Genomic DNA, 12960 nt, shown 5'->3' with positions numbered 1-12960 from the left:
GTGGTCGTCGGCACCAATGCTTCGGCCGACGCACTCTGACTGATTACCAATTTCAGAATCTCTGTCATTTAGCTAGCCATTTTTCTGACCATTTAAGTCCGCGTTTTCCTTCTGAAGGCGCGCTACGCCGGCGTCCCTAGCTTGCTCTGGAAGCGGGCCGGGTGGGCCCGGTAGGGTCTCGCTTCGCGGCTGCCAGCTACCACATCGGCCCAGGATAGGGTAGACTTTCTCTGATGGCCGGCGCTGGAACCTGACCGGGCCCTGGAGACAGAGCAGCTCCTGGAGCGGCTTCTGGGTCTGCCCCTGGACCTGGAACGGCGTCTGGAAGGTGGAGAGGGGCTCCTGCATCTGGAGCTCCCACGAGCCCCGTAGCTACCGGCGACGACTGGGCGCTGTCGCTCGCCCATGGCGAAGGCCGGAGACTTGCTTCTATTGGCTGGGAATCGCTCCCCGCGCCTGCGTCTGACGAGGTACGGCAGGTACGCGGTACCTCTGCTGCCAATCTTTGGCAGCGGTGAAGTGTCGGTCACCGCACAATATGCATTTGGGGTCGCGCTTGTGTTGTTTGTCCGGGTTGGCGACGCCGCATCCCCTGCACTTGGCTTCGTCTGGAGAGGGACAGACGTCTGTTAGATGCCTGAGGCAGCCACAGGCGTAGCACACCTCCACTTGTTTCTTATATGAGGTACACTTGACGAGCATATCGCCGTACGACACGTAGTTTGGCATCTTGTAGCTTTCGAAGACCACAGCCACGGTGCCGATGCTCTTGATTTGTTTGGCCCCCAAGGCCAACTGGTTCCTCGAGATGACAATCTTCCGGTCGAGATCCTCCGTGCCGTCACCCGGTGCGATGCCGCGGATGACGCCTTTGCACGTGGAGTGGGGCGCCACTTCGTAAGCGTTCACCTTGTGCTGCTGACCGCCAACGGCGATGCACTCGACCCTGACGTAGCGGGTAACGTTATCTCTGCTGGGAGTAATAACAATCATGATATTTTGTTGGAAATTTTGGCACATCATGTCAGAGTCCGGCTACGCCGGCTCGAAACCTACCACGTTCAATATGGCCTCAGCCACAACTATCGGGCCTACCTTGCTGATCTTCAGACCTCCCCTCGGCCTGACTATGATCTTCACGTATTCTTTGGGCAGCAGTCTCGTCCTTCCACGTCGAATAATCTTTGCTTTACCGCTGCTGTGGTCTCGACGACCATTGGCGGTCCCGCTGTCATTTGGCTTAGCGCCGGCGGGAATGACACACTAACCCGACAGGCGCCGATTTGGCTCCGGAGTGCTTGGCAGCAAGTGTTTGCCATCCGAGATCCTTGGAAAACTCCTCGGGAATCAGAAATTCCCCCTCCACTTCACATTCCATCACTGCGGACATAGGATAGAAAAGCGGGTGCCGAGGCAGCACCTCGCCGTGCTCATTCAAACGCGACCAGGGTTAGCTTCGCAGTGGCGTGGACCGGACAAAAGAGGCCGATAAAATCGCAATAAGGCCACTCACCTTCAAGAGCCGGGTATCTACGAGATCGCCACTTCTTAACGAATCCATTGGCACTGAAATCATCAAACTGGGCCGAACTTAAATTTTCAGAAACGGGAGCCGTTTTCGCTTCTTACACGCACGTTAGGACAAAGATGGGTATTCCCTTTAATCACAGTTCCACAAAGCTCCACTTATTACTTTTCTCATTTCTTGGCACTCATTGCTGCCCCTTTTTGAGCTTTGTGTGTGACCTCTAATGCTGTGGGCTTACTTACGTATCTAGTTGCTGAGATTGTGGAGTGAGTAATTGTAGTCAGACCAATATGCCATGCAGACAAACAAGATACGACACACCAATAATATGATGTCGCTGTGACCTTGTGCCATTACCTCCTTATTATGGGCGCGGTTTTTAATAATGAACACTCTAAAGAAGGTAGGCTGGCTATGTGCATGGCATTTATTTGAGATTGGTTAAAAGCGTCGGGGTGGATGTTTATTAGACAGTGCACACTGCTTGTTATGATAGACTAGACGAATGTTTGATAGCAACGGCTCCTTCAGACAACGCGAATACATAAATTATAAAACGACATCTTTAAAAGATGCGTTGAAGTAACAAATGTATCAAAGCTCAAGACTGGTTTCGTGGACATAAAAAAAACTAGAAAGGTTCTCATATAATATAAATCAATCTTATTTCATGATGCAACTATCCCATGATCATTTCACACTTACAATTTAATCTTCTGAAAAGTGCTTACATGCTCACATGAGCTGACAACTTTACTTTCTATGAACACAGGAGAGCCATAGAGCGTACCTGCAGCCACATAAGTAAGCCGACTACAGCAGCTCCAGCAAAGAACAGAGCAGTGGTGATGACTACGCTGTAACTCAGTGGTGCTGGCACAATGCGCCAGGACCTGAAAAAGGTGAAATGCGGAAGCAGCAATAAACTTCTTACGGCAGAAAACAAGCACTTCATTGAACGATCCAGTGGATGCCCCTGAAGTGCGAAAATTTTATTGTTACTTAGAAAGCACTACATCAGGAGAAAAGAAAGATTTGTAAAGAAAGAAACTGAGACATAAAGCATGAGGAATACGCATAAAGTGCAGAAACGTATACGCATGAGAAACAGTCGCTTTTTGATGAGTATACCAGTGCAATTCATACATACACGAGTGCATACAGCTTTTCATTAGAGTAGACGTGAGGACGAAGCAACTATAGTTCTGCAAGTAAATTATTTCAAGTGAGATCCCAGATCAAAGTCGTTATTCATGCTTCTTTTTCTTCCTTCGCGTAGATACTGGTGACGTGTATCAAGGTTCTCTTTACTTGCTTTATTGCCCCTGTCCGTGCATATTGCACTATAGTAATCAGTCTGGATGGCCTTAAGTCACAAATCTGTTCAACTTCCTAACCCTTTTAAGGGGCCCTGCAACAGTTTTAACGATGTCGGGAACTGCGTTCGACATTAAAGTACATTATTTTATGAATATTGTGCAGAAAAAATGATTTCAATGCATTCAGCATAAGCGGCATTATCGGCAAACCAAAAATCGCGCTTCATTCCCTTCGTGTTACTCCCTCTCCGTTTGCAACGGCTTGCAACGTGGCTGCTACGCCAAAGCAGGGTGGCCTGCACAATGTTCCTCCCTGTGAACGTAAACTATGGCCAGCAATGTAAATTTGATTTTGAATATTCGAGTAAAGGTACTACTACTGGTTTCCGCACTTCCGACAGCCCAAACTCGGTGGTTGTTCCTCAATTCAGTAGGTTTTGTTACTGTAAAGTTTATATGCTGCGAGGAACGGTGGTGTTAAGCCTCCTCCAAACAGTTGAAAAAGAACTGTGTGTAGGGTTTTCCCCACAGCCAACGCTTAATGCACCGCGCTAGTGGCCAGTCGGGCTCGGTAGCGTTGTTAATGCATTGTCGTACCCCGCTTTGCGTTGGCGAGTCTGGCGCTTCACGGCTGATTTCAACACACAGGCGGAACCGCGCAAGCAGCGTGGACGTGCGAAACTTACCTTACCTGTGCGTCGTGCTGTAATCCGTGCAGCGAAATTTATTGCGGTAGCAATCACACAGACATTCCCGGCAAATTTTCATCGTCGTCGTCGCCGTTCCGCTCCACGAACATCTATGTATATGTATGCTGTACCTTGGCACATTCCGCATATGAATGCCATACTATTCAACCCTCAGGTCGCGCCAAGCGGGTAAATAAAAGTCATATATGTTACATTAACTATTACAATAATAGTCTCAGATTACTAAATATCAAAAGTTCAAAACAATATCAGTGCTGTAACCTTAAACAAACGTAGTTTCACTTCCGCGGCTCATTAGGGGAAGCGTAGCGGTGCTAGTCCGATCTAGATAAAGGCCCTACACAGCGTGTTAAAGAGTTTAAGGTTGCAAGAAATTTTTGCGCACCTGTGCATGTTGCGTGTGCGTTAGTCGGGAGAGCGAATAAATTGTAGACCACACGAAGAGTTCACGCACAACGCTAAACCTTTCCTATTGCAGACGCTGCTTAGCCCTTCGGGCGAAACTGCCATTTTTTTATTGCCGCCGCCCCGTTTGCAGTCACAAATTGCAAAGCGTCGTTAGAGTTTTGATTCAATACAAGCACAGTGCTTATGCAGCGCGTTTCACACGACTTCTACACCTGCGAGCACGGGAACCGACACGTTCGCGCTGCACGTCTAGCTTCGTTCAAGTAAGCCTATGTGCGCAGAAATCCTGTACGCAATGACAAAGACGCACTAGAACACGCAGATGCCTACTGCGGTAACTGTCACCGAACTTCATCGACGCCACAATGTTTATGCTGTGGTGTATTGTGCGATTTTACTACAACTACGCCGCTAAGCTTTGCGCAATATATATATATATATATATATATATATATAAATATATATATATATATATATATATATATATATATACGATCTGTCACTGCGTCCAAGTTGTCTACATTAACAAATGAGTTTTGTGCTTCCGGTATTTCATGTCGAATTGATCGAGTTGTTGTAACGCAGCGGTAGTTCGTATTTTTTATTGTGTAAAGTACTGTGAATATTGTTACCACTGAAGAAACTTCTGAGGCCGTTCGTGGAGTTACTACGGATCTTGGCGTTTTCACACATCGAGCCAGTTATCGTATGAGAGCGCACTTGCGCCGTAATGCGCAGATTAGAAGGCGTGGGTTTCGTGGAGCACCAGGAAAGCATAACTAATCTATGCAGCGACATTATAGCTTCCATGCTGCTTGAAAGTGGGTAACATTTATTACGAGTTTTCCCAGAAGCATTGCGTAGCGTCTGGTATTGTTTATTTGCCATGCCTGGGAAGTGCTTCTAGACTCTCTTAGACGACTTGTTGTTTCAGTGCGCCTAACTAGAGCCATGCGCAACTCTTTTGCACATAATTTGATACTGTGGATTGCGGTTAACCGCAATCCGTTGAAGCCCAGACTTTCGCATGTAGATTACTCTTTCTAGCCGTGTACCCACCAAACATGCCTATATTCCTTTAACTTTACGTTCTTCGCAGTGGTCTTCATTTATCAATAGTGGCTATTTACCACAGTGCGCTACAGGTTGAAGTGGAAGCTTTGATTTCTCACAGCAATTCTTAAGTTGAAACATGCGGCGAATGCTTCTACAACATAGGCAGCAGTAAGACTCGACCGCTCACAATTTCAGTTTCCCAGTCATCGCCCTTTCGTTTACAAATTTACCAATAGTAAAAATCCGAGTAATCTCTATAACAACATTACAACAATGTTGCCAGAACATGTATTCGTACTCAGAACGCGTAGTGAATCATGGAAGGCATTGCAAGCTTTGGAAAACTGCTGAGGCACATCTATGTAATTAATTATATCCTACGTATCTGATAGAGCAGTCGCTACTGTAGGACGTTGCCCCATACTTTAAGAAAAACGCTTCGACGTGAAAAAAATATAATGGAACTGCCATGATGTAGTGGTTTGAGTATCTGAATTGTCAGCTTAAGGACGTGAGTTCGAATCGTACTATGGTCCTCGTTTTCTTTTTCAGCTCAATAATTCTTTATCAGTATTTAAATGCCTAATTTCGGTAATTCCGACTTGGAGAAGTTTCGAAAAGAATGACGGTTGCTCCCTTGAAGAGCATCGAAAAGAGCAACTGTTAGGCTTTGAAGGAGTGACCACATGGGGAGTAACAGTTCATCTCCTCGCAGTTACCTGCCCCACCCCTCCCAAAACACGAATGGTTGTGGCAGGCCAGTTACTCCCCAAAAGGAGTAATCGCGATACCCCCTTTCTTCCCTTTCTTTTTAGAATGTATAAGCCAATTTGTGGCTTTCGCGACTCCATAAATAGAACGTGTGTATACCTATTCCTATAAATACAGTTTACTGTTGTTATTGTTTCTTATGACTCTTCCCCGACATTTACTGCTTAATTAGGCACTTGCTTGCGGCTGTACAAAGTATTGTCCGCTGCATGTTTGCTTTCTAATGGACATGATTTTAGAGTAAGTTCTGTGGGATGTTTTGCCAAACAGATTTGAAAATAACGACGGGGAAAATAGACTGCAACACATGAAATAAAATGACTTCCGTGGAAACTGTACAGGCCTCTGTCCTGGTAAAAGGTAGCGCTTTGCTCTTACTACACGTCAGTGCAAAGAATAAATGCAATTTATAAGCAGTAGTAGCCTTACCTCTCCGAAGTCGACGTTATCTCTTTCGTCGCTGCTAGTGGTGGCCCATCAGTGTCTTCAGTTTTCGCTGAAGGCAGTAACCCTGCATTAGAACAAACAGCTATCAACCTTGTAGCTGCTCGAGTAAAAAGAAACCATAGTTCAAGTAAAGTGCTTTAAATAGACGATCGCCAGAGCAAATATTAGCATAACTGATCTATCATCTATTCACGATAATATATTATCAGAATTGTATCATCAACGCTGCTTTGATCACAATACTGAGGGCGAAGTTTCAATCGGATCTATGTAGGATCACCACCATCTGATGAGTTTAGCATTGATGGAAAAAGGCGCTAAAATTCAGGCGCCAAGATAGCTGTATCGGCTTTCATAAATGTATGAAGCTGCGCCCTTCTATCGAATTCAGGTAGCATGTGCGCACCTGCTTCTTTGATGCACGTAGACGAAGGGCTTGGCAACGAATCATTCAAAGAGGTAAGTGCTTTTTTACTGCCAGCATTCACAGTTCGATGGTCAAGAAACACTGTGACATACCGTGGTTGTTGCCTTACAGGTGCCGTTCTCCATCTTGAACACCGTTAATAAAAAAAGTCTGGGGTGTAAGGTCCCAAAACGACATTGCGATTATGAGCCACGCTGTAGTGTGGGAGTCCAGATTAATTTCGATTTCCTGGGTGTCCTTTACAACGCACTCAAGGCACGGTACACAATCGTTACTGTATTGAGCCCCTATCAAAACATGAGGCATTGAAACGATTCAGTGTCTGCACTCAGTGCACACTGATTGCCAGATTAGAGACCTTGTTGCTCTGAAAGAGGATGGTTAGAGAATTCCTTCACGGAAGTGCAGGATTGCGTATAGTTACGCATAGTTACGTATAGCATGCTACTGATACGTTACGGCAATGGATAGCAACAAAATTAATTCACGTAGAAAGCATTGGCACTCAGCGCGTCATTGTTATTTAGATTGCAAGTTGAAGTGTCGCTTCAATGTGATAAGGCAGCGCTAAGCCTAAATTTCTTTGGGCTTGACATCGCTAAATGAAATTGTCAAGAATAGGTCACTGACGGATCCATGTAGTATCACTGAGCGGTAATAATCAACCTAAATGTATGCGTATTCAAGCATTACCGAAGGACGCTCAGGACAAGAAATGAAAGCCTAAATGTCATATTTGTGCACGTCTTCCTTTTTTTTGTAGAAATATTGTAGGCAGCATCCACGTACACCTTTCTTACTAAAGTCGCATTGGTAATAGCTCTGCCTTTAAGCACAAACAACCAGAAATGCTGCTGTGCTTTTCTGAAGCTGACAAATAAGACCAAAAAAAAAGCACTACCCCGGAAACGTGGCTATGCTTTTGCTGATTTCAGTGATTAATAGCGTTCAAAATCAACTACACTATCTCGAACAATAAAAACAGCGCTAAATAACAGGACGAGCAGAGGGACACAGACAACAACACTGTGTTATCGTCTGTGTCCCTCTGCTGGTCCTATTGTTTAGCGCTGTTTTTATTGTTCATAATCATGAACCAACGAGCCCAAATGTGTACTCTTCAACAGTATCTCGTCTTCAACAAATTTGCACCGCTTACCGGTACCAAGAGAAGGCTTCGGAGTGTTCGCAGACGCTGCATCCACGTTTCCTTGAAGAGTAAGGGAAAATCAATGGTAATTACGAGTTCTTTCACAGGTAGAACTTGATGCGTTCTTTACGAAAGAACTACATAACCGATTTCAAATAAGGCCTACTAGTATTCGCCAGTGCCGCGGTAGTAAACGAAATTATGCCACACGAAAACCAGCTATAGATACTAAAAGAACAACTCCTCTATAGTGCCTGTACCACTTTACGTACCATATTACCGGTTCTGCATGTTGTGCGTGGTAACACGCCCATGCTCGACCCCTCCCTTCGGGTTGCGACACCTATGCCTTCTTTTTTTCTATCTAAAGCAAAGCTACAACTGAAGTTGAGAATTGTTCAGGAGAATAGGCGCATGATTAAAGAAGGAAATATCAGCTCAATTGTATAACTCGTACTTCCGCTAGTCTCCTTATGCATTTACGGGCTGTTCGAAATTCGCTCTTCACGTTGGTGATGGCTCGCGTTAGCTACTATGTGTTCCTCTCGTTCCATTCAGATAGAAGTCATGGGAAATCTGGCCATGACCAATGGAAATTTTTGCAGCGATATTTGTACACGCACACTGTTCTCAAATCAGTCTGCTAGAAGCCTGCTTCACCATTGAAATGCTTTTTTAAGAACAAATCTCGTTTTAAACAGGTGTTCCAATGCGCGCAAGAAGATTATTGTATTTTTCGCTATTCCATGTTGTAAATGTATTGTATGATTTGCTATACAAAATATGAAAACCAGGTCGGGCAATGACTAACTGAGATACTACTCTCCGGTTTAAGGTACACTTAGGCATGTACTTGGACGTGGTTACCAAGAAACTATACGAACTGTACTTTGCTACACTAAAAGTATCAGTTTAAGGAGCGCAAAATGCGCTTGATTGTTAGAGCTAGCAAGTGTCGGGTGCTTTTTCTCAGACAGGAACACAGCAGGAGCATTGTCTCCGTATCACTACACGTCGTGTCATTATAGGAAACAATTATCATAGCATGTGTTTTCCACCAATGAATGCGTCTAAGTATTATAGGCAGCTTACATAGGGTATCGCAAACAAAACGGAATTTTTTTTACTGCCACAGCACTATCACGGTGGAGCAAATGAGAATTTGTAGGATAGTTGCAATTGCGATCCCTAATTATCAATTTAGAGAAGTAAGTGTTTCCCAACAAAAACTTTCAGGGGCTTGCAGCAATGGGAAGATTGTGCTCAACTAGTACTTAAAGCATTACCACCTGATCAGAACTCTGTATCTTGCCCTAGTTACGAGAAGTACGGACTAAAAATATGCCGTACAATGCAGTAGCGTGCCTTTTAAACTTTTCTGCAGTGCATTTTTCCGCAGCACATGCACGTTTTAGGTGGGAGAGCTCTGGGTTTCGCTGAAAATCTTAAGCCCCTATTTTACGAATACATTGTCAAGCATGTAGTGAAACTAAAATGTACCTTAATAAAATATTGTTCGCAGTTACCGTCCTGGCGATTGACGGAATTTTTTTTTGTGTGTGCGCCACTGATACAAAACTTGGCCAGCCTAAAATATTATACATTATTGCCCTAAAGCTGTCATTAACATATTGCGGTTCTTAGGAGACGTGTACATGCAATACCAAGGCTCCAAGCAATTCCGTAATCAAGCAAAGTCCTATTACTTGAAGAGCACGGTTTCGTTATTTCAGGCTGGAGCGTGTTCGAATAGCAAGTAATGCGATAATTGAGTAATTCATCAGGCGGGGGCTTACCTTGGATAAACGGCGGCATTGGTTTAGGCTGTGTAGCTTCTACGGCAGGTGGCAGCCACTCGACCAACTCTGTCGTTGCAACCGGCTGTTCTTGCGTTTGCGGCTGTTGCAGCTTTGGCTTCTCCTTTGATGGCTCTTTTTCTCGATCCTTGAGCGGTTCCTTTTCCTGTTCGGCTTGTTGGCGCGTCGTAACGTGGTGCTCAGATCTTGGTTGCGCAGGAGACAGCGGGCTCACGATGGTTCTCGCCCCACTAGTTGCCGTAGCCCAGTCTGCATGCTTATCAATTATGTCGATATCGCTCCGATTGTCGCTGTGATGTTGAGTGGGCGTTTCCGGTAGTGATGCGGCAGACAGCAATGACGTTGCTGTGGCTTTGGGCGTTGGAGCCAAGGAAGGCGTCAGCATGAGCGAAAGTGCCTCCTCCCTTGTAAATGACGGGCGGTCATGAAACCAAGAACCGACATCATTAAGTAAAATAGTAGTACCCAATATGGCTTCTCCATTGCGCATTTGAGCATAACTGTTTTGGACGTTCGGGGGAATCATTTAGCCGTGCATTAAGCTACAGAACTATAGTATTCTGGTGCGCTTGTTCACAAGTAAAACTGATAAGTATAGGCTAACGTTGCAGAAGTTGTGAAATTCATACATCTTCGGTAGCGCATCTAAGGATAGTGTTTCTGTGCCTTGGCTGTGAAATGCACTGTCCGCCCTCAAAACATTTGCTCCATTTGAAGCTCAACTTGTCACCAAAGAACAAACAACCCCTATGTTGAAAGCGCGCCTTTACTTGATTTAACGCGGCGTGCCCCCAAATATCAGGCTGCCAACGACATGCACGAATCTGCATGAGATAGAGTCCTTCCCAAGAAAGTGACAATATGTGAGCTTTCAACAAAGCAGCAACGCGCCTGCAAGGAGGACGCGACATACAGAAAGGAAAATTAGCCGAGATAACAAACTCGAACACACGCGCGACTCCACAACATTGGCGTGGTTTAGGAAAATTATTAGAGCGCAATTAATTAACGCACCATTTCTGTGATGTTGCATGGCAGCTTCATTCGTCGCCTGCGCTTCCCTTTTATGGCGGTACCTTTACTCTGTGCCGCCTGTTAACGAATTTACGTATTACACTGCCTGTCAAAGTATTCTTTAATATCTTCTAGCACATCGGCTCCGCCCGTTCGACGCTCTCTAAAATGCACTGCTACATTTCAATTTCCTAATAATTACTAGTTTCAGTGCTCCCTGTGCGATTCTTGGCGTAGGCTAGTGCCAGTAGCATTCAGTGAGCTTGCAGATTTGTTTGGAAGGCCAATGATAAGCAGCTGGTCATTTTCGTAGAAGGGCGTGCCAAGTTCGCTATAAGGTGTGCAAAGTCATCAATGAAAATTTTTCGATATTGGTATTCATATTTCGATATGACCATATGAATGCTCTCTTGCAAGACTTATGGAAATTCATTCCTTCATATATCTTTAAAGGCGCTATTCGTACACTACTGACAATGGATCGCACCAAAGCAAGAAAGTTAGGCTAACTACCGTGAATATCAAGAGCACAAATATACCGTATTCGCTATGCTAATTTACACAGGCTTATTGGAAAACGATATACAGCTGCTCATCGGCTGTATAACTTGAATACGCTAAGGCTATTTCTAATAGATATTCGAGAGTTATGTTAGCAAACTAACAAATTTTCGTTATTCAGTTTTGCAATTAATAACATTAGAGGACAGTTCCTAAATGCGGACTTCAACCTCAGTGCTAGAAAAGTGATAGCCATTCAGCGGGAATCCGGTGCTGAGGACCTGCTTCGAGACATACATATTCAAAATCCGTGGCAAAACTACACTGATTGGCTGTATTGAACATAATTAACTGTAGTGATCGGCTGGGCCGTTATTGAGTGGTTGGTATTGAAAACTGAACTCTGATCAGCCATGACAGAAATGGCGTTATGCTGCCGAGGAGGTGGCTACGGTTGCGAATCCCAATTGCAGCAGCTGCATGGCGATGGGCGAGGCGATTTCAAACTGGCTCGCCTACTAATGCCTAGGTGGACGTTCAAGAATCTCCTACACACTAAATTAAACTGAAGCCCGCCACTACTGCGCCATCGCAGCGAGCGGTTTGCGTTTGGTCGCTCAATCCTACATTTTTTTTATTCATGGCGGAATTTAGGACGTTACATTCAGTAAGACAGAAAACACGAAGACATACCCGTTCATGCATTAGCGTGGGCTCTCATGTAGAGGAGTGGCACTCAAATATTTGCAAATGTTAATTACCTTGCTAATCGTGGCTCGAGGGCTTTGCGATAGCTTGCCGACAACTTGATAAAATAAAGTAATTTGAAAACCTTCCCGATTTACGCAAGCAGTGCCACTAGAAGCAGCATTCTACAAAAGGATTCAAATATCTGATCCCACAAGATAAAAAAAAGAAAAAAAAAGCTTATGTGCGGGGAGAGAGATTGTCTACGCCAAATCAAACGCGCACGACTTTCAATGTTTTCTTGGCCATAGGCTTAGAATTCTGAACATTGGGAGTCCACAAAAATCAGTAATTTCTGCGCGTACTTATGATCTACTCGTGCGTGTGTCTTTTCGCGAATTGGAAATTGTTACATGTATGAATTGCAAGAGTGCGTTTTCATTTTTATTGAAATGGCGCTCATATAAAATAACATAGTTTCCCTACAGTACATAAAGAAAACATATTTTCACATAAACTCTAGCCAGAAACATAGATATAAAGCTTTACATGGCAAAGCATGCTCGCTTTCAAGGCAGCTAATTGCGTCGAAATTCGCCTTTGTATTCTTCAAGTAATCTGAAGTTCGTTCTAGTGCGTTGATTCGGAGGTCTCTTTTGTTTATGCATCGTGTCGCTGAGTTTTGAGTCGTTGAGTTGCATCGTTGAGAGCAAAAACACTGTTTTTGGTCTCTATGTGGCATTTCGGAGGTCGAGCTAGAAGAATTTCACAAGGCAACGTGCCATAGTGAAACAGGAAATATGGACGATAAATCTTTTGTTGTTGCTGTTGCTGTTGTCTTCAGGCAAGACACAATATGAATGACAGTGGGGCTACGTCACTAGCGAGTAACGTGGACAGATACATTTATGCTTTGTGGGCTCTCTTTCTCCAACTGTCAATGTTGCTTTCGAAGGCGCTTGCTAGTGCACTTTCTCACAGGCACTGCCCCTGCAGAGGTCACTGTTAACTTATTCCACATTCTTTTAGTGTCACAAGCGGAAATTTCGTTCAAGTTCCCACAGACACCTAAAGTGGTCGAATTAGCTCCGAATATGGACCTTCCCTAGTTGCGTGGTTAAGTAA

The sequence above is a fragment of the Dermacentor variabilis genome, chromosome 3, assembly GCF_050947875.1.
Source record: "Dermacentor variabilis isolate Ectoservices chromosome 3, ASM5094787v1, whole genome shotgun sequence".
Taxonomy (NCBI): domain Eukaryota; kingdom Metazoa; phylum Arthropoda; class Arachnida; order Ixodida; family Ixodidae; genus Dermacentor; species Dermacentor variabilis.
Note: the sequence above shows the minus strand (reverse complement) of the source record.